This window comes from Acomys russatus, chromosome 32 (genome assembly GCF_903995435.1).
Source record: "Acomys russatus chromosome 32, mAcoRus1.1, whole genome shotgun sequence".
NCBI lineage: Eukaryota > Metazoa > Chordata > Mammalia > Rodentia > Muridae > Acomys > Acomys russatus.
The window spans coordinates 615680-639669 of NC_067168.1; the positions used below are offsets into that span (position 1 = coordinate 615680).

The 23990-nt window shown below is 38.5% G+C and overlaps 1 protein-coding gene across 6 annotated transcripts in view; it reads right to left on the minus strand.

Annotated features, from left to right (window-relative positions):
- Tcf12 (transcription factor 12) overlaps positions 1-23990 on the minus strand; it is a 259675-nt gene that overhangs the window by 194128 nt on the left and 41557 nt on the right. The window contains exon 3 of one of the 6 annotated variants that reach the window (XM_051140067.1): positions 14728-14793. The exons of the other annotated variants lie outside the window; for them this stretch is intronic. The gene's annotated coding sequence lies outside the window, so the exon portion shown is untranslated. The remainder of the gene's footprint in view (positions 1-14727; positions 14794-23990) is intronic. 6 annotated transcript variants of the gene reach the window in all.

The window sequence follows — 23990 nt, forward strand, 5'->3', positions numbered from 1 at the left end:
CAATGCTGAGTAGCGTGACTGATGAAAGAAAGGATTAAGCTTGCTTACTTTGCGATGAAGCCTAGCACAGGCGGGACTCCATCTACAGTACCAACCGTACCAGGTCACCTAGGGTCCTAAACCACATCAGCACAAACACTAACCATTAGGGCCTACCTTAGAAACTCAAATGGTTTTCTCCTTATATTTCTATGTTCGTGTAGAACAAACAAAATAATCCAAGTATTACAGAACTTTTTTTTAGTAATTACACAGAATCCACTTTATAATGTGCCTGGCCCATAAAGAAATCTAAAAGAATTCCAGTAAACTGATGAATCGGAATACCTCTAAGGACCAAGCAGTACAATCAATCATCATACTTATGCTAATTATATGAATCTACTCTAGAGATGACAATCTGAACACAAATAATGGAGCAGTGAATCCCTGACAAAGTTCCATGCAAATTATCCAGCTCTGCAATCGTCTGAAAACAACCTGGCAGTTCCTCAAATATATAGAGGTGTCTTTGAGCACCTCTGCAGTGCAAGTCAGTAAGCAATCAAAAGAGTCAGTGCCAGGCACACTGTAAAGAAAGTACTGTTAACAATCTATGTACTCCACATGAGGAAAAGAAAAAGGGCAGGACTCAGGGAACAAATGCCTTGGGATTACCAGTTAAGATCAAGAAACAGATCCGTATTTTTTTAAAGGAGAAAGCCCAACTTGTCCTGTTTGTCCACACACAGGCAGGTCAGGGATGATTGAGCAGCAGCTACAGGAATGGGGAAGGGAAAGACATCTGGAGCTGTCAACAGGTGCTTTACGTAGGAGGTACACAAATCAGGACCTGGTCCCAGGAGACGTGAAGAGTTAAGGAATGACTGCCTCTTATATAGACCGACACCTGGAAGGAACAAGTCAGATGGCAAATGAACAAAAGAGGAAAGGGGGAGGGAGAGAAGAGTGTAAGAAGTAGTGGGGAAGGATATGGGTTAGGAGCAGAGAAAGGGCATGCTCAGGTTTTTTAAGGTTGTCTGTTGTTCCTGAGCCTTCTGCTCTGATTATGACCCGGGAAGCAAGTGAGAATACTTAACTACTAATCAGGAAGACGTAAGGCCAGAATTGGAGGGGTGGAATGGTTTCTTGATCTTGTTGTTAGGATTATCGCTTAATTCTGTGACTGTTCCAAAGTGCAATTGTGGAGTCACGACAGTAGAGAGTTTGGAAGGTCTAGCACACACCTTCTGTATGTGGAGTGCCTTTTGCAATTAAAGGATCATGACGCAAAGGGTCCTACAAACTGACACAATTAGTTTCAAGGGTCACAATGGTGTGGACGGTACTTGCTAGCAGAACTAGGGCAAAACTGTAACCTTAGCAAATTTCAACCACAGTGAGTCACTGCTGACAACTTCAAGAGGGAGTGACAGGTCCTGACAGAAATGGGCAGCAAAGACAGCCTGTGTAAAGTGATCTTCAGCAACACAAGGCAGAAGTGCCGATTTTAACAGGAGCCTGAGAAACACCGCAAGTCCTCTGTATCAGAAACACTGAGTGCCTCACAACACCAGCATCTTACAGCTGTTCTTTTAAAGGGATGATGGCAGGAATCAAATTATTACTGCAGTGTTTTTAGAGGGGGCAGTTTAAAACAACAATTTTACTTTTAAGTGTCAGTATCAAATATGTAAACTATATGCTTTATTATTATTGGTATGCATAATTTTTAGGTTTATATGCAAATTAAAAATGTACAAATTCAGCAGGGTGCAATGGCACATGTGTGAAATCTCAGCACTCAGGAGTCAAAGGTAGGTGGATCTCTGTGAGTTCAACATTAGCCTGGTCTACAAAATGAGTCCATAACAGCCAAGGCTACACAGAGAGACCCTGTCCCAAAACAGAAAAGAAAAAAATAATAATAAAATAAAGAAAGAAATTATTTTAAAAGTTTACAAATTCCTTCAGTTAAAGTATAAATTACTTCTCTCTAACCCTTCAGTAGTGAAAATAGCTCTTCACTGTTGTTCTGACTTAGACTTAGCTCTTCAGTCATAGCTCTTTGTGGATCTGTTATTGGGTGTCAGCCTTTCCGGGAGGGCGTCATCCTGTTAAAGCTGTCAGGGCATTGGCGGAAGCTGGCACAGTGGGCCCTAGGACTCCAAAGGAAACTGGGTAGTGTGTCACAGCATCTTCTAGTTATGCCTCTTTTTTTTGTTTTGTTTTGTTTTGTTTTCTAAAGAACTGAGGTGTCTATTTTATGTACAAATGTTTTTGGTTTTGTATTCCTTGCTGCCCTTTGGATTTCTAGAGTTTCTTTGATTGGTAATACAGCTCTATTTGTTTTTCCTTTTCTATCATATTTCTACAACTTAGCAATTTTATTGATCTATAAAAAAGAAAACTAAGCTTTCACTGATTTGGACTACAATGTTTCTGCTTTGAAATTATGGTTCTTTTATTTTTGGATTTATTTTGCCTTCCTTGGTTCAGTTTCTTGAAATGGAAATGAATTTGAGGTCTTTTTATAATTCTATTATCAGCACTAACTATAACCAATTTCCTTTTAGGTCTTGATTACACTGTGTAATATTAACTCAAAATATCTTTTATTTTCCCATTAGCCTTAGTCTGTGACCAAATGGCTTATTTAGAAGTCAACTGTGGGCTGGAGAGATGGCTCAGCCGTTAAAGGCTAGGCTCACAACCAAAAATATAAAAAATCAACTGTTTAATCTACAAATACTTAGAAACTTTTCTGTTGCCTTTCATTCCTAATTACTAGTTTATCTCTGTTATGATCTAATTGAAAATATTTTGTGTGAGGTTCAATTGCTTTATATTTGTTAAGGTTATGCTGAAAGCAAATTTATAATTTATCGAAAGCATTCCACGTGTCTCAGAATATATATTCTGCTCGTGTTGGGTAAAGTAGTCTACAAACGTTAAATAGATCCAGCTGGTTGACAGTGTCGCTCATGAGTTCTATACACCTGACGGTCTCTGTCTCCTGGTTCTACCTGTCCCTAAGGAAATGCTAGTATCAACAACCCTAGTGAACTCCTTATTTCTCCTTTAGGTCCTCTCAAATTTTGTCTGTTGCCTGGCAATGTTCCACTGCATCTTGAGTATTTGCTTTGCTATTACCAATAGTTACTCTAGCTTTTCTTTCCATTAGTGTGTGTACGTTTTATCTTTTATCTTTTCATTATCATTTTTAATATTACAATATTTTATGCTTCTAATAATTAACAAATAGTGTGTTTCTGACATTTAAAACTTTAATTACTGCTATGTAAGAATTATACTGCCATTTTATTCTTTCTTTTGCTTGCTTGTTTCCTGTATCTTGATTTCTTTCAAGTTGAGCGTTTCATCTTTATCTGTTGTTGCCCTAACACCTTTTAGGTTTTTTTTAAAATAGTGGCTCTATGCATTATAAAATACACCTAACTTTTCACAATCTGTTTAGAATCAGTATTTTACCATGTCAAATGGAGCATAGATGTTACACATAACAGTGAATCTATTCACAATTTGCTTTCTACTGCTAAACATATTTTAAAGAACTCACAGAGGTCTGTGACAGTTTTTGCCTTCCCTAACATCCAAATCACCTTTGACTATCATCTTCCCCTCTAAAGAACACACTTAGCCCTCCTTTAGAGCAGGTCTGCAGGCCAACGCCTGTCTTCACTCGGATCGTTACATCACCTGATAAAAATCATCAGCCTTGTTCATATCTAAAATCCATTTTTCTGGTTGCACACAGTGCTTTTCTTTGAATAGTCTAAACATTTCTTGCTTCTCTCTTCTCATGTCCATGGATTCTGATGTGAAAGTCAGGGCATCACTTTTCTCTGGCTGTTTCCAAGTCTTTTTTCCTTGTGTGATACTTCCAGATATGTGAGGTCATGGGAGACTTCAGAGTTGTCCTGCTGTGGGTTCTCTAAATCTGTTTTCATGGTTGTCCCCGAACGTATGAGGCTGTCCGCTCCCTGATTCTTCAAGTATTTCCTCACTGTGCATTTACTCTCAAATGTCCAATGTTTCAGAGCTGTTCAATTTTAACATGTATTCTCTACTGTCCAGACGGACCTTTTCTGATTTTTCTTCACATTCGGCTGCTACGTTGTCTACTTAGTGCTTTTTCAGTTCTATATCCCCCATACCTTTCTTTATCATCTATTTCTCTACTCAAACCTTTCCATGACATCCACAACTGCCTGCCAGAGCCGTATATAACATGCAACATAAAGTCCATGTCCGCTGTTTGCATCATGGTGGCAATCAGTGAGGGGGCAGCACTGCTCTTCGAGCTTCTCCCTACACGTGCCCTCATTAGTATCTACTCTCTGAGCTACTCTCTTCTCACTTCTCCGGCCGGAATGCTGGTGCTTCCATTCCCTAAAGCATTACACCTGACACAGTATCCACCTTGGCCAAGTGGAAGAGGGGAAGAGTTGGGGGAGACGCAATTGTTGTCTGTCAACTACAGGGGAATGTTTCTTTCCATCCTTCATAGTTCTGGCTGCAAGCAGCCATTGTAGCTTCTGCTGACAATGCGGGGGGGGGGGGGGGGGCAGGATGCTGAGCTTAGGCATTATCTCGGCGGCTTCTTGAGCAATACTAGCAGGCTTCTTTTAGAGCTTTCTGTCTAGGTTTTAGATTGTATTAAATTCATGTCCAGGGATACTAGAAGAAAAAGAAATGGTAAACTCACAGCCAGTCCAATGGTACTTTGAATTCTAGTCTTCTTTCTCAGTCCACCTGTCATTTATTCATTCTGTAGAGTTCTCAAAGAGTTCCTTCATCCATTTTGCCCTGTTTTTATAGATGTATTCAGTGGGAGACAAAAGAAGTATGTGTGTCTAATAACTACTTAGAATGGAGCTAACCTCTAACTTCTTTTCAGTTATTCAATTCCCAGTGGCACATCTTCAAATATTCTTATGAATAGATGTTAGTAACCCAACATTGAAAAAGTCTCCAGTTTCAGAAGAGCACAGGTTCACGCATAACTAACAGAAAAGACAGGTATCAATCATACTATGAACCAAAAAATCAGAGCATGTTTTGCTTAAGAAGGCTGTATGATTACAAGCTGCTACTCCAAAGGCCTCAACATTCTTTAAGGCGCTACCAGGAAAGGCTCTCTTTTCATACTCTTCAGCCTTCATAGAAATTACAGTGACACCAAAAATTACAGGACATCAGTGGGTATTTATTTTGATGGTCCTTTTACAGGCAACTCAGAATTATCATTCAATATAATGTCAATTATAACTGATAGACACAGATTACAGCTGTGAAGGGCGGGGCTGGAGAGTGGCTAGGAATGCTGGCTGCTCTTGCAGAGGTTCCCAGGAGCCACGCCGTGTCTAACAACTACTGTAATTTCAGTTCTCGGAAATCCAATGCCAGGCATGCCCCTACCACACACACACATGCAGGCGAAATACTCATACCTATAAAATAAACAGATCTTTAAAAATTGGCTTTGATTATTAATGACATGATTTATTTCAGAAGATCAGTCCTGGATCTAGTTCAAACTCTGACTTTAGAAATAAAATGTGAAAAAAAAATGTGTTAAATTTCGTGTTAACAATAAAAACAAAGTCAAAAGCAGAAGACCTAAGGATCTAGCTCAGTGTAAAAGGATACTAGGCCCTGGGTTCCATTCCCAATACAAAAATTAATCATGAGGAAGAAGGGAAAGAAAGGAAGAAGATGCAAACAAAAATAATTAAGAGAATGATTTGAGAGCAAGTTTAAAAATTAAGATCATTTCAGAACAACAAAATGGTTCAACAGGTAAAGGCACTTGCTACTAAGTCTGACAATTTCAATCTGAGCTCTGAGAGCCGCACGGTGGAGGAAGAGAAGCAACTACCACCAGCTGTTCTCTGACCTCTATACATGTACACACACAAAATAAATACATAACGAAATTTTTTGTTGTTATTGTTTAACTATTTTTATTTCATGTGCACTGATGTTTTGTCTGCATGTTTATCCGTGTGAGAGTGCTGGATCACCTAAAACTGCAGCTACCGACAGTTGTGAGCTGTCATATAGGTGCTAGGGACTGACCTCTAACCCTCTGGAAGAGCAGCCAGTGCTCTTAATTGCTGAGCCATCTCCCTGGCCCCTGCAATGAAATTTTAATTAGGCTGATGCTAAGGAACCAGGTGCAGTGGAGCTCACCTATAATCTAAGCGTTCGGGAAGGCAGCGGCTGGTGGATCTTCAAAGAGAGTCCAGAACAACCAGAGCTACTCAAGAGAAATCCTGTCTCAAAAAACAAAACAAAACAAGATGATTTTAAGGAATCATACAATGTTTGTCACTATAAGAAACTTAAAAATTCACTGACATTATAATCACTTTTGTGTTCAAAAGAGATTAACTTGGTAGCTCTGACAACGGAGTATTTCAAAGGAATTAAGATACCCAAAATTAGTAGCTAGTTTTTAATTCTTTATAAACTGGTAAATATTCTACCAATAAAAACATGAATTAACTGTAAATGTGTTTAAAACCTTAGAGAGTCTTCATTTAAGCAGGAGGCACATCTGTCTCTACACTCACTGTAAAACCTGTTTACCAGGGGCTAGAAAGATGGCTCGGCAGCTAAGAGCACTGGCTGCCCTTGCAGGACCAGGAGTGAGTCCCCAGCACCTACATGGCACCTCACAATAGTCTGTAACTTGAGTTCCAGGGATCCAACTCTCCTGACCTTCAAGAACCACAGAACACACATGGTAACACACCCCAGGTACACAAACATACACATACAAAAATTAAATGTTTTGAAAACAAGTCTTTTCCATTCTGCACAGATATCTTTCAGACTTACTTGATGGCCCAAAAATGGCTAACCAATTAAAAATCTGAACAGAGGGTGTGAAGACATCAAGAAGACATCAATTAGAAGAACTACATAGAAGACAAAATAAAGCCACTAATTTAACTCTTCTGTACAAAGTTCACTTTTCAGTTTTTTTCCCTATGCCTAGACCTAGTAAACTACTTTTTCCTGTCAACTATGGGATACTAAAGAAGAGTGAGGAAGAAGGTAAAGGAACCAGAAAAACGATAGAAGAACAAATCAAAGCAAATCCTTTCGTATTAGTAGGAAAACTCAGTCAAGGACTGAGTCTTGAATAACCTAGGAAATAAAAGCAAGTATCTCAGACTAGGTTAAAAAACTGGCGAATTTATAAGACATTTAATTTATACATTCTGGGAAAGCCACTAAGGAAGTTTTAAGAGTTTTTAAAGCATTTCAGAACAATATTCCAGGGATACCACCAGGCAACTCTAACCCTTACCCAAGTACCAAGGGAAAGATGATACTACACCAAGAGACAGAGCAACATTAGCAACAGAAAACCTCCTCCAAGGGTGGGGGTGGGGTAGGGTGGGGAGGGGGCGGGGGCAGGGTGGGGGTGGGGTGCAGTGTGCCTTTAGTCCCAGCACATAGAAAGGGTTGATCTCTGTGAGTTCAAGGCCAGCCTGGTCTACAGGACTGGAAAGACGCCTCAGTAAGTAAAGAAACATGCACTGTTTGATCCTGAGTTTGATCCCTGGACCCACATGGCAGAAGAGAACTGTCTCCTTACAAGTTGTTCTCTGACCTTCTATTTGTGCCATAATGTACATACAAATAAATTCAATTTTAAAACCTAAAACCTCATTACCACTCCTTCATTCTTTAAAGTAGACACTTTGTTTGAACCAGAACATATACTAAGACAATCTAGAATTTACCTCTCAAACACTTGAGTCCACTGTGTTTAACTGCTGATTGTACAATGAAAGGCAAATACAGATACTGTGTTCCTTTTAAATGTTATAGTACACAGCACTATGAAGGAGGTCCATCTGAAGAGAGCTCTGGCTATTTTTCCAGTAACTAACAAATCTGTGAGTTTGTAAATCAAAGTCCAACACTTTAAACCCTGTATATATCACTGGAGGCGATGACAGGGAGTAAGAGCAGACATTCTTATTTTACTCTCTACTGCTGCCCCCCACACACCTTAAAGTTCAGCTACAAAGCTTTAAATTTAAGTAGAAAATAAAAATTACAGCATTTATACAAACACCAAAAAGAGAATAACCTATGATCCAAAACAAACAGAATCATAGCAATGCCAAATCTATGGCTGCATTTTTACAATAAATACAGTTTGAGACAGAGTTTTCACTCTAAAACAAGAAAGGAGCTTCCTAACAGTTATTTTTGGCTACTTCATTGCTTCTCTATTATTAATCTTTATTTTTCTACACTAACATATAAATTTGTTATTTAAGTTCATCTGTAAAGTTAGAAAAATGGACTCTAAAAGTACAGCAGCAAAGCCAAGGAAAATGGCGCTTTTGAGAGCCCTAACACTCACAGGAAGGCCCCACACTCCACACTGTACCTTTCCCTTCCTGCTTCCTACAAAGGCCGAGTGAAGCTCACTGTCAAGCTCAGTACTTCTCCCAGGGAGTTTGAAGCACCCTGCCTTACTAGTCAAGGTCAGTCCTCCCTCTGAGGAGCTGGCTGATTCTTGCAGTAGTGAGGCTGCAGTCAGTCAGGGTCAGACTGTCTCCTTACCCTTGAGGAAATCATGTCAAGAAACATTAAAGATTATGACACATGAGCACACACACATACACATTAAAATATAAATAAAATACAGGCAAATTATCTTCCAAAGCAGTAGCTGACAAATAAGCCCATGGGCCAAATCTAGCCAGCTGACTACTTTGGTTTTGCTTTTGTTTTAGGAAGTGAACAACCTGAGTGCTTTCACATGTTTAAATGGTTATAGTTTAGGGGCTGGAGGGACGGCTCAGTAGCTAAGAGCCCTGGCTGTTCTTGCAGAGAACCTGGGTTCAAGCTCCAATTGGCACCATCTTTAACTCCAGTTCCACAGTATCCCTTCTTCTGGCCTCCAAGAGTTCTGCACATTATGTGATGAACAAACACATATGCAAGCAAACCACCCATGCACACACAATAATAAAACAATAAAACCTTGTTATTTTTAAATGTAGTTTAAATAGGAAAATCTACAATTTTGTCTGTAGGTCTGAATATATAAAAATAAAGTACTATATGAACCTTTCAGACAAAAGTTTTTGAACTCTAACACAAATATCTTGCTCCATAAAAATTCTAGCTATAATGTAAATATGATTATAACTCTTTGACTGTTGGCATCTAACCTCATTACAATAAACAGTACGATCCCACACTAAATGTAATAGACACACATAAAAAAACAGAAAATAAAAATGAAAATGTCAATAACCAGCTATAACTCTTGATAAGACTATTTTTGCTGTAATTTTTCTGTATGTTATAAAATTCTAAAATGGGTAACCTTGTTATAGTAACTATAAAATTTAAAATCATTATAAAAACCTTTACAGAAAAAGATAGAGCAAAAATGTTAACCACGTGAATTTAAATGCATAGTTACTTGCACACACGTTCAGTCAACATTACTATTCACCATTACATTTGATTCATAGTGTTAAGAATTAAATTTTGGCCTAGGAGAATGTGAAATGGCTAAGAGCATTTAATAAGCATTTAATGAATCTCCAACATCTGTGTAAAAAGAAAGCTGGATACAGCAGTGTGTGGCTGTAACACCAACACTGGGACACACCAGCACACACCAGCATCTGCTGGGCACCCAACCTCATAAAAATGCTGGCTTCTGGTTCAGTGAAAGACCCTGTCTAAAGGGAATATGATAGTGAGCAATAAAAGAGCATCCTCCTCTGAGCTATGTATGTGCATACCTGTGCACACTCATATGCATGTAACACACGTAAGATTAAAACAGTATTTGTACAACACATGAGAAAGAGACAATCCTCTACTTTAAATGCCTTCAGAAAGTTATTGATCTGGATTATTTTCAAATTAGCAGTTCAAACACTATAAAATACCTTTTCAATTTAAAATTAATTTAGAATTAAATTAATACTCATGATACTCATGTTTATGTCAATGTTTCTTTCAAAGAACACTGTGGCCAAACCTTAAATAGTCCACATACTCTATAGCCAGAGAAATTAACATTTAGAGTCATATTAAACAGCAATTTCTTGTTCAAAGAAAAGTACACATTTCCAAACCCCCCCAAGAAATACTTTTTATATAAGACTTTTATACAAGGTTTTCTGAAAATATTTTTATACAAGGTATTCTGATGAAACTAAAGTACAATTAAAGAACTGTGGTTGTTTGCAGCAGTGCTGCACACCTGTAAGCCTAGCGCTCAGGAGTGGATGCATGCACGGTCAGTCTGGGCTAACTGAGACCCTGTCAAACCAATCATCAAATGATGTCACTCTTTACTGTGGTCTAGGGAAAACAGCCTTTGCTTTGCAGTTTGTTTCCAGAGTCTATTGAAGTAAATTTAAATCTAGTTGTGGATGGCATTAAAATCCAAACTAGCTTAATGGCACACACTTTTAATTCTAGCATTTGGGAGGCAGAGGGAGGTGGATTCCTGAGTTCAAGGCCAGCCTGGTGTACAGAGTGAGTTGCAGGACAGCCAGGGCTACATATGAGACCCTGCCTTGAAAAGCAAGCAAGAAAGCAAACAAGCAATCCAAATTAAATTATCTCAAATCACAAATTTAAAACAGAATACCACACATAAGACTGTAATTACAGTTTTTCTCTCTGTGTCACTGTATTTCTGTTCCCTTATAGTGCAATGTTAAGTGGTAGACAATTGAACCTCATTATATTGCAAAACTTACACACACACACACACACACACACTGCTTTGACTGTGCCACAAGCCAAAACTACAACAAAGACTCTATAGCTAGTTAACGCTGACCACAGGGCTGTAGAAACAGCCCTGCTGAGAGAGCACAGTCCCTGTGTTTAATCCCCAGCACCACACAAACCAGGTGTGGTGGGGCATAGCACATGGAGATGGAGGAAGGGGGATCAGACAGGAAACCTGGCTACAACAGACTCCATCTCAAAAAGGGAGGATGGGAGGACAGGAGGACGGGAGGATGGAGACTACACTGTCTAGAGAACAAGTTCATAGAAAGCGCAGTAAATCTGAGTTTCCCTCTCATCCCTCATAGGAGGACATACTGATAGAAATAAACATTTGTTCAGAAATTACAGTCAATATACCCTATTAGCAACATTTAAGGTTAGGAATTAATCTCATATATTATTTACTTACTACATTTTACCAGATATCAGTATTGGTCATGTCTTATTTTTTTAAAACCTGGATAATCAAGTTTCTTGAATAAATCGAAATAATATAGTAGAATAAACCAGAAAACCCATTTCTTTAGTGTTTCATATGAACAGTTTTTCCTCAACAGGTCCATTATACAAGCTAGGTGTATCACACACCTAAAAGCAGGGAAGAGGTGGCAAGTGACTTCTAAACCAGTTGGGCTACACAGCAATACCATGGCTCAAACACAAAACACTTTTTTAAATGTCAAACATGTATTAAGAAAATCATGCCAGCCGGGCATGGTGGCGCACGTCTTTAATCTCAGCACTCGGGAGGCAGAGGTAGGCGGACTGATGTGCGTTCAAGGCCAGCCTGGTCTACAAAGCAAGTCCACGACAGCCAAGGCTACACAGAGAAACCCTGTCTCAAAAAAAAAGAAAGAAAGAAAGAAAAGAAAGAAAGAAGTCATGCAAAAAAGACATCTGTGTTAACATATAAAGTAACTGACTTGGTTCTAAAGGTTTTTTAGAAAACTTTTACTTACTCTAGGAAATGTGCAGGAATTCAATACACTATAAAACTCTTAGTAGATTTCTATTTCTGGTGTCTACCATAATAAACAGTAGAGGTTAAAGCTGGAGCTGCTTTTTTGACTTAACAGATTTTTACATACTCAGCAAGTTACAACAGGACATACTGTAATAGCAAAATGGAAACTACTTAATCAACATTTCCTTGTGGAAACATCATACAGAACAGTTTGTAGGGGTAAGGTTTTATTTTTTAAAGTTAGCACTTAATTTTATTAGCAACACAAACTTTTTCTTTTCCTGGTCTTCAACCATTTACACACACACACACACACACACACACACACACACACACACTAGCAACAATGTAGGGCATTTGTTAATAATAGTAAAGAAAGCCCTACTCTCATTTTAAATCCTAGAGAATGTTCCTCTGCTGTGTATTTTAAGCCATTTCTATAAAGGACATCCCCAGTGTGACACACCCAGTGCACACTGTTTAAGACTATGGTTATCATCACATCTCAAAAGAACAAAGATCTATTTTAAAGCATTGGACATGACTGTAAAATCATCTTCTCTTCCTGCCTTCTCCTCAAAAAACACATGGAGTGTTAATAAAAACAAATCTTACCAATGACATATTCCCAGCCTCATGCTTGCTCCCACTGGCTTTACCATATGTAATTCCCAAATACTGTTTCTGTTTCTAACCTCTTCATTTAAGTAGGAAAATAAAGACGTTTTCTCTGAATTAATCGGGTTATCATAGTAAAATTTACAAGCACTTGTCTCTAAAAGTCAAAAAGTCATTAAAAGTAGATTTCACCAAGTAGGTCTCCTGGGATAACAATAAGGACCATATTTTCTCACTACCATCATCTAGTCTATCCTTTAAAAGTGTGCCTTAAATTCACTATAGACATATTTATTTACCTGTGTTAAGGAAAAAGGAGATAGTGTGATAATGTCAATATATTTCCTTCTATATCTTAATAAATAAATCGAGTGAGTAAAATGACCCACGATATTACCGAAGACTGGGAACTGCAGGCAACCACAGTCTGGCTCCACGCTGCACTTTGAAAGCACCTTGCAGTGCTCACTCAGCTGTCCCATTCCTTGTGCTTCCTCTTGACAACGTCTGCACTCACTTGCTAAGTTTTCTCCTTGCAAGAGTCAGCATTTAACAGATGACCTCACAGAGCACAGGCACTTGCTGTTTCCAGCAAAGAACAGAAGGCTGAAGAAAAGCATTGTAAACTGCTGGGGGGGCGGGGGGGGACAGGGAATAGTCATTCTCACGTTTCCCCATATATAAAACTTTAAACTCAAAAAGCCTCAGCTTTTTTCTATTTAAACAGAAATAGGAGCCAGGGAGATGGTTTAGCTAGTAAGACACTCACTGCCAAGCCTGACCACCTGAGACCAATCCCCGGCATCCACATGGCTGAAGCAGAGAAGTGACTCCACCAAATAGTTCTTTAACCTACACACAGACGCACACAAACATACATACACACACACACATACATATGTACGTATATAGACATACATATATACATACACTGCCGTATGGCTGTACAAAATAAATGTATTTTTACAATATATCTATTCTAATACACAACATTCATGTCATTTGACTGATTTAAGGCCTTGACTTAATGTTGCTATGATCAAGTAAAAATTTTGGCCAGTAACCTCTGTGACATTTACTGGCATACGTGGAGATAAACAGTACTATAGTGCCCCAGTGTTTTTCAGTGTCAAAGCTGAGTCTCACGGAGGCTCTCAGCAAACAAAAGTGCAAGTCTCTCGAGGTCACCTGAGATCCCGTGGGACTGTTCATAATATCAAGGTGTTAGCTTCCTGGGGCTGGCCTTTTCCCAATATGAATCATCAGCTTCTCCTCCAAATTCCTACTGCCTTTTCAATGGTCTCAGGAATTTCTCCATTTCCTATCTCAAAGCACAATCTGTGTGCTAATTATTAAGCAGGCAAAAGGAAATGGCTTCTTTGGGTGCCTTCATAACACAGTCAGCACTTCTGACTGTTAGGATTAATACAGTAGTAGTTTAAATTATATCCTACTGTGCTTGTTTAGAATGCCTTAGCATTACTTTTTTTGGGGGGGGGGGCATATAGACTATCCTGTTTATGATTTCAAATAGTCCTAGAAGGTCCAGGTTATATAAGTGTCAAGCACACGTGCCAGTGGTCAGCTCAAGTGCTAACACAGCTGTCAAACATGAAGTACTAGGTTAAGCCAAACCTGAACTAGCACAAGGACGCTGCCAACAGGCTCACCACTTCTGTCTGTATTCTCAATATGAACACCATGCATCCCTTTCCTCAATTTGTATATATTTACATATGTGTGTCAATCTGTGTGTGTAAGTTATAAATGTGTTCATATGTTTCTACTCCAGACACATGGCTCCTAAGGATCCAAGCAGAGCAGCAGTTTCCTCTTTTCACAGAAGTAGTTTCTATCAATCTTTAGGTCAATTTAAAAAGGGAAAGCTAGTGTGCTGCACACTTGTAATCCCATACCTTAGAAATTAAAACAGGAGGATCATGAGTTCAAATCCAAACTTGATTACATAACAAAATCTTCTCTCAGGGGGTGGGGGGGACTAGAAGTTCTAAAAAAATAAAATAAAATAAAAGTTTTACTTAACATATTTGGTAGTAAAATCTGATCTCAACTGAAATGAGAATAACTATAGTCCTCATTTATCCCAATGAGTCTAAATATTGTTATAATACATAAGTATTGATGTCCTTGATTTTAAGGTTTTGTCATTGAGAGCTCTAGGGAATGCTATATACAACATAGTATATACCACTAATGCAGCTTTCTAGAATAAAAATACATTTTAGGACAAACTGAATACCAAGGCTTGAATCGAGCTGCGCCTCTTTTTGCCTCTGCACTCTCCTAATGTAGTATCTTTCAATCATAAAACAAAGACTCACAAATGAGGTTCACGCCTGTAGCTTCTCTAAAGTTTCTTAATCTCTCTTCTTTAAAGGACGTTTAATCTGCACAGAGGTAATACAACAGGGCTCAAAATATATCCAGGTCCAAAGAATACTCAAGCCAGCAGTCTTGAACCTTATGAGTTCTTCCACATTACAAATGCTACTGCTACTACTTCTAGTAACAACCATGGGTATTTTCCCCACTGTTCTTTAAAACAGGTCATTTGCCCTTTATACACTATACTCCCTTAGCTTGGAGCACAGAACCATCACATATACTAATCCCACTCTAAATCTACCCCATGTAGATGCCAATAGCTACCTGAAAAGTAATTGACAATGTTTATCTACTCTTTAATTGCAGTTGCTTTTTTAATTTGATGAGAAACTCTTCCCTACAGATAGATATAAAACATGATTTTAAATTAAGCCAATTTAAACCACCAGTCAAGAGTCCATTTAAATTTACTCATTCTTCAAATAGGCATGTTCTATATAATCCCAATGCACATAAGTAAAGCATGTACATGTTAATATTTGCTGAGATGAATTTTGCACTCTACATCAAAGCTGAATGAATATCTACTTCATTCTCGACAGTGAGTAAAGCAGATAGCAGAAAGCTACAAACTCACTGACTGGTAACTCAGCTCCAGTTCAATGAAATGCTGATTTTATGAATTCTTCTGTACTTATAAAATCAACAGAAGTCTGAATCTACCTACATCAATTTTTACAGCAGAAGCATTCTAAACCTTGTTTTTAAACAATAAAACTACATTAGACATAAAATTAAAGTGTCTAATAAATTGTTTTATCATCTGAATATTTTTCTAATTATTCAGCATATTCACTGTAACCTTTTCAATCATCAGTTCAATGTGCTAATGTGTCTTGCTCACCTATGTATCTTCCAAGCCTACTTCAGTCCCTCAGCTAATAAGATATTCAACAAGTATCTGTAACATAAAGTTAAATATCCCATCTAAATATAGAATCAAACCCATGTATATATAAAGTGCTGCAGTTTGCATCGTTTTGTACCCTCCAAAACTCTTGCTGAAGCTTAATCCTCCAAGCAAAAGGTTAGAAAGTAAAGCCAAAATAGAAGCTATTAGGTTGTAAAACTTTCCTAGTGCCTGGAATGGAGTGCAGTCACTGCACACGGAGGCCTGCAGAGTGGGCTCACTCTCCTCCTGTTCTGTGTCAGGCCACGGTGCTGCTCACCTCCATCTCCAAAGGGCACAGAAGAAAAACACCATCTTGGAATAAGCAACAAAATGCTGCTACCCAGGATGCCTAAGTGACCTCTGTGCTTTATCATTCTTTCATAAACTCTGTCACAGCCAGTGGCTTTTCTGGGTGTGTTCTCCTGTTTGTTTAAATCAGACAGGGTCCCACCACAGTATGCCCAGCTTCTGCTGTCTGGGAATGACATGCAACACAGGGACTCCACCAAATGAACTACACTCCTGTCCTTATGAATTCATGTCCTAAGTAGTCGTTGGGTCTATATTTATTGCTGGAAATACAGAAAAGTAACTGTTGTACCAAATCTAGACAAATATTTCAAAGTAAGAACTTAACATTTCACAAATGTCAAAAACAGTTTTATTCCTAAGTATGAAAATTTAGGTAATTTAATAATTTACCCACCAACTAGCTACTATGTGTCTAACATGAAATGATGTGTTTACATATATGCATGTGAAAATAAGATAAGTAGATCCATCTTCAAGAAAAGCACAAATGTGAGCCGGGGTGGGGGCACACACCTTTAATCCCAGCATTCGCAAGGCAGAGGGAGGCAGATCTCTGAGTTCGAGGCCAGCCTAGTCTACACAGATGGACAGAGAGAATGTATAAGAACTGGTCTTTCAAGATTTTCTGATTTGCACCTTGCCATCGTACTCGGCGCTGGGTTTGCGTATAACTTATCTCCGTCAAAGATTCTTCTAAGTATCCATCAGCTAGCTCCTTCACTGAAGCCACTGTCATCCGGTGAGGCAGCACTCTCAACAACGCCATACCAGTCTAAAGTTTAGGCATGTTTAGACTTCACAATGCTGATAACTATCATAAAAGAAAGGAAAATCTAAGACTTAAATTTGTTTAAAAGAAGATATTTCACAAATATTGAAGGAGTAAGTAAAGTAAGTGTAACTCAAATCTAAAATGCATTTAGGCATCTTGATAATGATCACTTTTTAAAATTTTAAGGAAAAAACTTTTGGTGAACATCAGGAATAAAAAGAACTCGTACTACAAATGAACGATGGATGAAAGTGTGACCCTGAGACGGTTATGCTCAGAACACCGGGTACTAGACAAGGGTTATACTAGAGAATTTTCATGGAACAGTGGAATAAACTACTATAAACTTGAAAAGTAATAAATGAAGAGTATTTCTGAACCAGAGGAAGTAAATAACCTTATTTATTTATTAAACTGATGTTAAGGCTAGAAAGATGGCTCAGTAGGTAAAGTGGCTGCCACATAAACAGGACCTGAGCCTGACCCACAGCACCCATGAAAAAGGCTGGGTTCTGTGGCACATGTCTCTAACTCCAGCACTGGAGATTAGGAGACAGGTGACTTCCTGGAGCCCGATGGCCAGCCAGGATAGCCAAAGCAGGCTCCAGGCCCAGTGAGAAGTCCTGTCTCAAAACAAAGTGCAGCGTGATTGAAGACGACAGCCAGTGTCAATCTCTGGTCTTCACATATATGTCGGTGCACATGCACACACATACCCTATATGCATACAGCACATACGAAAAGTGTTTTATTGTATGTCATATATAGTCTGGTTTTAGAAACAGATTTTCATAAAAATTGCCTAACTAGTGGTTTTAATAAACTTTCATTACTTTTTTTAAAACTTAAAATACTTAAAGATAGAATTTAAAAGACAGGATATTAAAGAAAAACAACCAACAAAGTTTCACAGTAAAAATAAGACAGCCTACGGAAAAAGAAAACTCCATTCGTTAACAATGACCAATAAAAATTACATGTAGTTATTACCAACAACATGGTTTAGTCTGTTTTGATTTTGGGAGCTCCTTCCTTCCTTCCTTCCTTCCTTCCCTCCTTCTTTTTGGTTTTTCAAGACAGAGTTTCTCTATGTAGGTCTAGCTGTCCTGGCACTCACTTTGTACACCAGGCTAGCCTCAAACTCACAGAGATCCAACTGCCTCTGTTAGGATTAAAAATGTACCACCAGCTGGGGTGGGATTTTTAAGGAAGAGTGTCATGTAGCATAGGCTGGCCTCGATCTTACTTTGCATCTAAGGCTGGCATGAAGTCCTAGCCCAGCTGTCTCTACCTACCATGTAGTAAGATCACAGGCATTTATCAACAGTGTGTTTTTTAAAATATGCACACAGTACAAGGTTAAATAGAGCTAATTAACAGACTTTACCTATTTAACTTTTTATGGCTGAAAAACTACATGATGGTCAATTTTTAAATATAACTAATCGTATTTATTGTTTTTAACATACAAATGTTACAGAACATAAAATTTTTAACCTTTGACCAAAATTTTCCCCCAATAACTACTCCCTTTACTAATCACTACCATTCTACTTGAGTCTGTGAATTCAAGTTTTATGTGTCTATATATGAGACAATCTGGCATTTATCTTTCAATGTCCGGTGTATTTCATCTAATATAATACCTTCTGGGTTCATCCATGCTGTCATAGAAATTGGAAGTTTTCTATTGATTATTTTGGCTTTTAGATGTGTATTGCAGAGAATTTTATGCCGATCATGGTAGTACATGCCTGTAAACCCGGTATCGGGATGGAAGGCTGAGACATGAAACTCTGAGTCTGAAGCTAATCTGGTCCACAGAGTAAGACCAGGCACTTCCAAGAAGCATCAGCACACAAAGCCATCTGCCAACAAGCTGCTCTTTTTTCCCCTCACTTTTTAAAACAACGGAATAGTTGTTTGGATGTTGGGGTTCAATGACATCTGTTTAGAAATTTGTTTTTAAATTTTTAGATTTGTTTGGTATTATATTAATGTCTGCCTGGATGTATTCTGTGAACCATGTGTATGGAGTGACCCGAGAGGTCAGAAGAAGGTGTCAGATCCCCTGAAACTGGAGACACAAGTAGTTGTAAGCTACCATGTGGGTCCTGGTAATCAAAATGCAAGAGCAACAAATACTCTTAACCACTGAACCATCTCCCTAGCTCCCCTGTTCGGAAATTTCTTTACTGTTTCAATTTAACTGAACTATTCCAGTTGACTCATTTTTTTCCCTACAAACTCAAATTACAAATTCTAATTCCCCAATAAGATTGTTACAAACATAAAATTAAAGTTTATGTAATACTTTATACGTTTTTAGATAAATACACTCATATTTCTACATTTTAGTAGTTTGTAGATTGCTTGCACTTAAAAAAAATTGTGTGACACAGACTAAAACTATATTCCCAATTAAAAAATAAAACATTCAAGTAGAAAATACTGATAGAAAAAAATCCAAATTCACCTTTGACCAATTACTAAAATATTTTACTGCCAACCACGAGTTTTTCAGAACTGAAACACATGATGATGTGAATTTCAAACCATGATCCACAAAGTTCATACTTAACCAATACAATTATGTTGATGTACAATCAGATATATAAGTCCATTATATCTAGATGTATCATTTTATCTCTTCAAAGACTAATGTAAAGCCAGGCGTGGTGGCGCATGCCTTTAATCCCAGCACTTGGGAGGCAGAGGCAGGTGGATCCCTGTGAATTCGAGGTCAGCCTAGTCTACAAAGTGAGTCCAGAACAGCCAAGGCTACACAGAGAGACTCTGTCTCCCAAAAAAAAAAAAAAAAAAAAAAAAACAAAAGACTAATGTAAAGTTATGAGTTCAATCCACACACATACAAGGTCACAAGCTTTTAGTGCTAATCATCCTGCCAGCCTACTCGGTAAGCTCCAGGTCAATGAGAGATTGTGTCTCAAAAGGAAAACACCTGAGGAATGAAATGACACTCAAGGTTGCCCTCTGACCTCCACACAAATGTGGACACGGACACACACACACGCACGCACGCACACACATTTGCTCTTTTACCTCTCTTCCATCTTTATACAGGAAGATGCAGGTTAAAATCATTTAACATTTATAGTCATCTCACTGTTAGGTTGAGAGGTTACTACAGCAGGGAGAATATACATTTTAACTGCTTATTGAACATTTAAGACATACAAGACATACAAGAATGAGCTAAATAGCACTGATGGGAAGCAACTAAATAACCCTGCCTCCGCCAGCATCCCCAAAATACAGGCATATGCAGCAAAACACAAAAAATAAAAATCAATGTCATGGGCAGGGCATGGATATGTCAGATGTAAGAGCAATATTATTAAATGCTAGTCATCATCCTAGAATGGACTGGCTTAAACCGAACATCTGCAAATGCACATCTCAGGAAACTGGCGGAATAAACTCAACTACTCGCTCATACTCACATGAGTCTGAACAGCTGCTCGCTCTATGGCTGGTGGCACCACTTGGAGAGGGCTGTAGAGCCTGAGGAGGCAGGCCTTGGCTGGCTCGCAGCTTCCCAGTCTGCAGAGACACGATGGCCCCACCTCTAACTTTGTGGAGTAGACACACCCAACTGAGCTAAAATAAATCCCCCTCTCTTACTTTGCTTCTCTTATGAATTTTTGTCACAATGATGAGAAACATGACTAATACAATGTGTAAGTTTGGCAGGGGTATTATATAAGATGAAAATTTGTTGGCATAGAACAGCAGAAATTGATAGCTTAAACAAACAAACAAACAAACAAGGTAAAACAGTGGGGTGGTGCACACCTTTAATCCCAGCACCTGGGAGGTAGAGGCATGTGGATCTCTGTGAGTCACAGGGCCGCCAGGACATAGTGAGATTCTGTCTTCAAAAAACAAGAAAGCAGATACTAAGTACACATAATAGTATATCATAATTCTGGTAAATAAACACAAGTATACATACATATACATTTGAAAAGATACACACTAAAGTTCCTGCCATCTTAAAAGAAACAGGAACACGGTGGCTCATCTTATATTTGATATTTTCTAATTTGGGGTATATGTATGTTTGTTCCTGTGTCTGTTGGCATGATTATATTGTTTTTATAATAGTGAAAATAAAATCTGAAAATTCAAATGCTGTTTCCAAATCACCACATAAACACCAATCTTTAACTACACTAGATCCACATTAGTATGCACTAGTCAAGCTGCCTTTCTGAAGAGCTGCCTTAGATGATGGCTATCTTGAGGAAAGTGCCAATAAAAAATCTAAGTGGGCACTCACTCACCCTGACATGCCAATGTGACTGAACACTTAATATGACAACTCCTAGCCAAAAACATGGCCTGCTTCAATTAGGAAACAAAATAATCATTATTTTCAATGTACCAACAAAATTAACTTCAAAGAAACAAAGTAACTTCTACACAAAATATATAGTTGAAAAGGTTTAAAATGTTTTTGTTCATGTTCACAAGTAACAGATACTTATTCTCCAGGTTAATCACTTATTGATATAAAGCTGTATTAGTACAGATTTTTCAACAAAATAAGACTTTAAAATAAACCCAATCATCTGTACAAATAATGTATGTAAGGAATGTACAGATAAAATTCTTGCTTCAAATATCTGAAGCAAAATCCAACTGTAATTAAATTCACGAATGGCTGAAATACAGAAAAACAATCAAATGAATACAAGGAAAGAATCACATAAAATGCCAAGGATTCTATTGCAAGGACTAAAAGAGCAGTAGCTAATATTAAAGAGGAACACTACATCAGAAAACAGAACTCATAGGCCAGGCATGGTGGCACACGCCTTTAATCCCAGCCCTCGGGAGGCAGAGGCTGGCGGATCACTGTGAGTTCGAGACCAGCCTGGTCTACCAACCGAGTCCAGGACAGCCAAGGCCACACAGAGAAACCCTGTCTCAAAACCACACACACACACACACACACACACACACACACACACACACACACAGAGAGAGAGAGAGAGAGAGAGAGAGAGAGAGAGAGAGAGAGAGAGAGAGAGAGAGAGAAAGAAAAAGAAAAAGAAAAAGAAAAAGAAAAAGAAAAAGAAAAAGAAAAAGAAAAAGAAAAAGAAAACAGAACTCACATCTGCAAAAAGGCAAACAAAGGTCAGGTCTTGAAAAGATGATCATTTTAGGTGGAAGAACACAAAAACAAGATTGTTTGCTATACAGTAGAGCACCAATGAATTATCAACCAATACAATTGCAGCCTTTTTGTTATTTATTCACAGACATGATTGGGTACATTACCTGGGATTATACCATAAAGCTCCATGCCATTCTCCTTTTAAAGAATGGTTCTTATTGTTTTGTAAAACTGAATCAAAGCCACGCAGTATGTCTCAAGGATAGAAATACAGCTCTGAGCACTTAAATGGTGTGACTATTAATAGCCATTTGCTTGTATTAGAATTATGTATTGCTGCTGCTATATGGCTCAGACTATGACTCCTTAGCGACAATAATATACCTGCTTCTAGTCACCTTCAAAGCACTGTTGTGCAACACTGTATACTTACAGTACCACAAGTACTCAAAAAATAATGGCCTTTAATGAAACTGACACTGATGGCATTAGGAGCCCATTTAGTTGTTTCTAAAGAATACCCTCTGGGTACAAAAGCCACTGACAGTCCTGTTGAATGAGCATACCTAAAGAGTCATGTTTCTATCAGTTACAAATAAACATTTTTCACAACCCTAGCTGCTGGATGGGATATGCTTAGGTGGTCAACCCAGACTAGTCAGATCATTCCATCATTAGTCACCACATGCACTCTGCCCTGAACGTTACAGTAAGAAAGCTAACCTGGAAATGCTGCTTAAGCTAGAGAGTCTGTGAATTTGGACAAACTAATAGAACTAATACAAAAGGATCAGCTAAGAGCCTGGCACTTGAGGGGTGACTGATTGGTGAGTTGACTGCTACACCAGATAAGGAACCAGTTCAGAGCCTCAAGACCCACATAAAAATCTGGTGGCATGGTGGTGTGCATCTGTAAACTCAGCTTGCAGGGGGTTTGAGGACGGTGAGCATGTCATGAAGTTCATTAACCAGCCATCCTCGCTAGAGAAAAGGGGTCAATGAAAGGCTCTATCTTAAGATAGAGAACTGAAGAGATGCCTATTTCTACTGTGTATGAGTTTTGGCTTGTGACTTAACAGTTACAGAGGTTTACATTGAAATGTTGTTCCTGCTCTTATCTCGGTATCAATGGTTCTTGTTTCCATAGTTTGTGGGGCTCTTATATATGCTAAACAAGAACTCTAGCGCTGAACATGATCCCCAAAATAATTAGCACTGGCTGAGTTTCAGAGGACGCAGGTTTGACTCCTAGCACCCACAAGGTGGCTCACAACAGTCTGTTAACTCCAGTCCCATGGAATCTAATGCCTTCTTTTGGTCTCTGCTGGCACCAGACATACACATTGTAGACAGACATACAACCAAGCAAAAACCACAGACATATAAAAAGTGTTTTATTATTTAAAGATATGACAGCAAGCCAGATGTGGTGGCGCACATCTGTAATCCTAGCACTCAGGGAGGCAGAGGCAGGAGGATCTCTGTGACCTTGAGGCCAACCTGGTCTACAGAGTCCAGGACAGCCAAGGCTACACAGAGAAACCCTGTCTCAAAAAAGCAAAACAACAACCAAAAAAAGGAAACAGATATGACAGCAATTTTAAAAAGTAGTTCTTCATACACAGCTGTGTGCACACATCACACGAAAAAAGCCACACGTACACATACAAACACAAGGAGAACACGTACACATACAAACACAAGGAGAACACAGGAACACTAAGAGACAGACACACTGACCTCTGTAAAACTTAATTGTACTTGTTTTCATACTGAATTCCCTGAAACTACATTTATTTGACTGCAATCAAGGAGCCTCTCCTATAAGATTTCAGAGTCTCTGACTATTGTCACATGTTCACTGAAGAACTAAAAACTTGAAGCTTCAATTACCAGCAACAAGTACACAAAGCTAGACCTCTAAAGATGCATGAAGCACTACACCATAAGCTTCGGACATTTGGAAAACAGGAACACCACACTGACCTAAATTTAAAACAAAAACAAAAACTGATTGCAGCATCAGAGATCAGTATATTAAAGTCTTACTGAAAATTCATTAACTACCACCTGTAGCAGA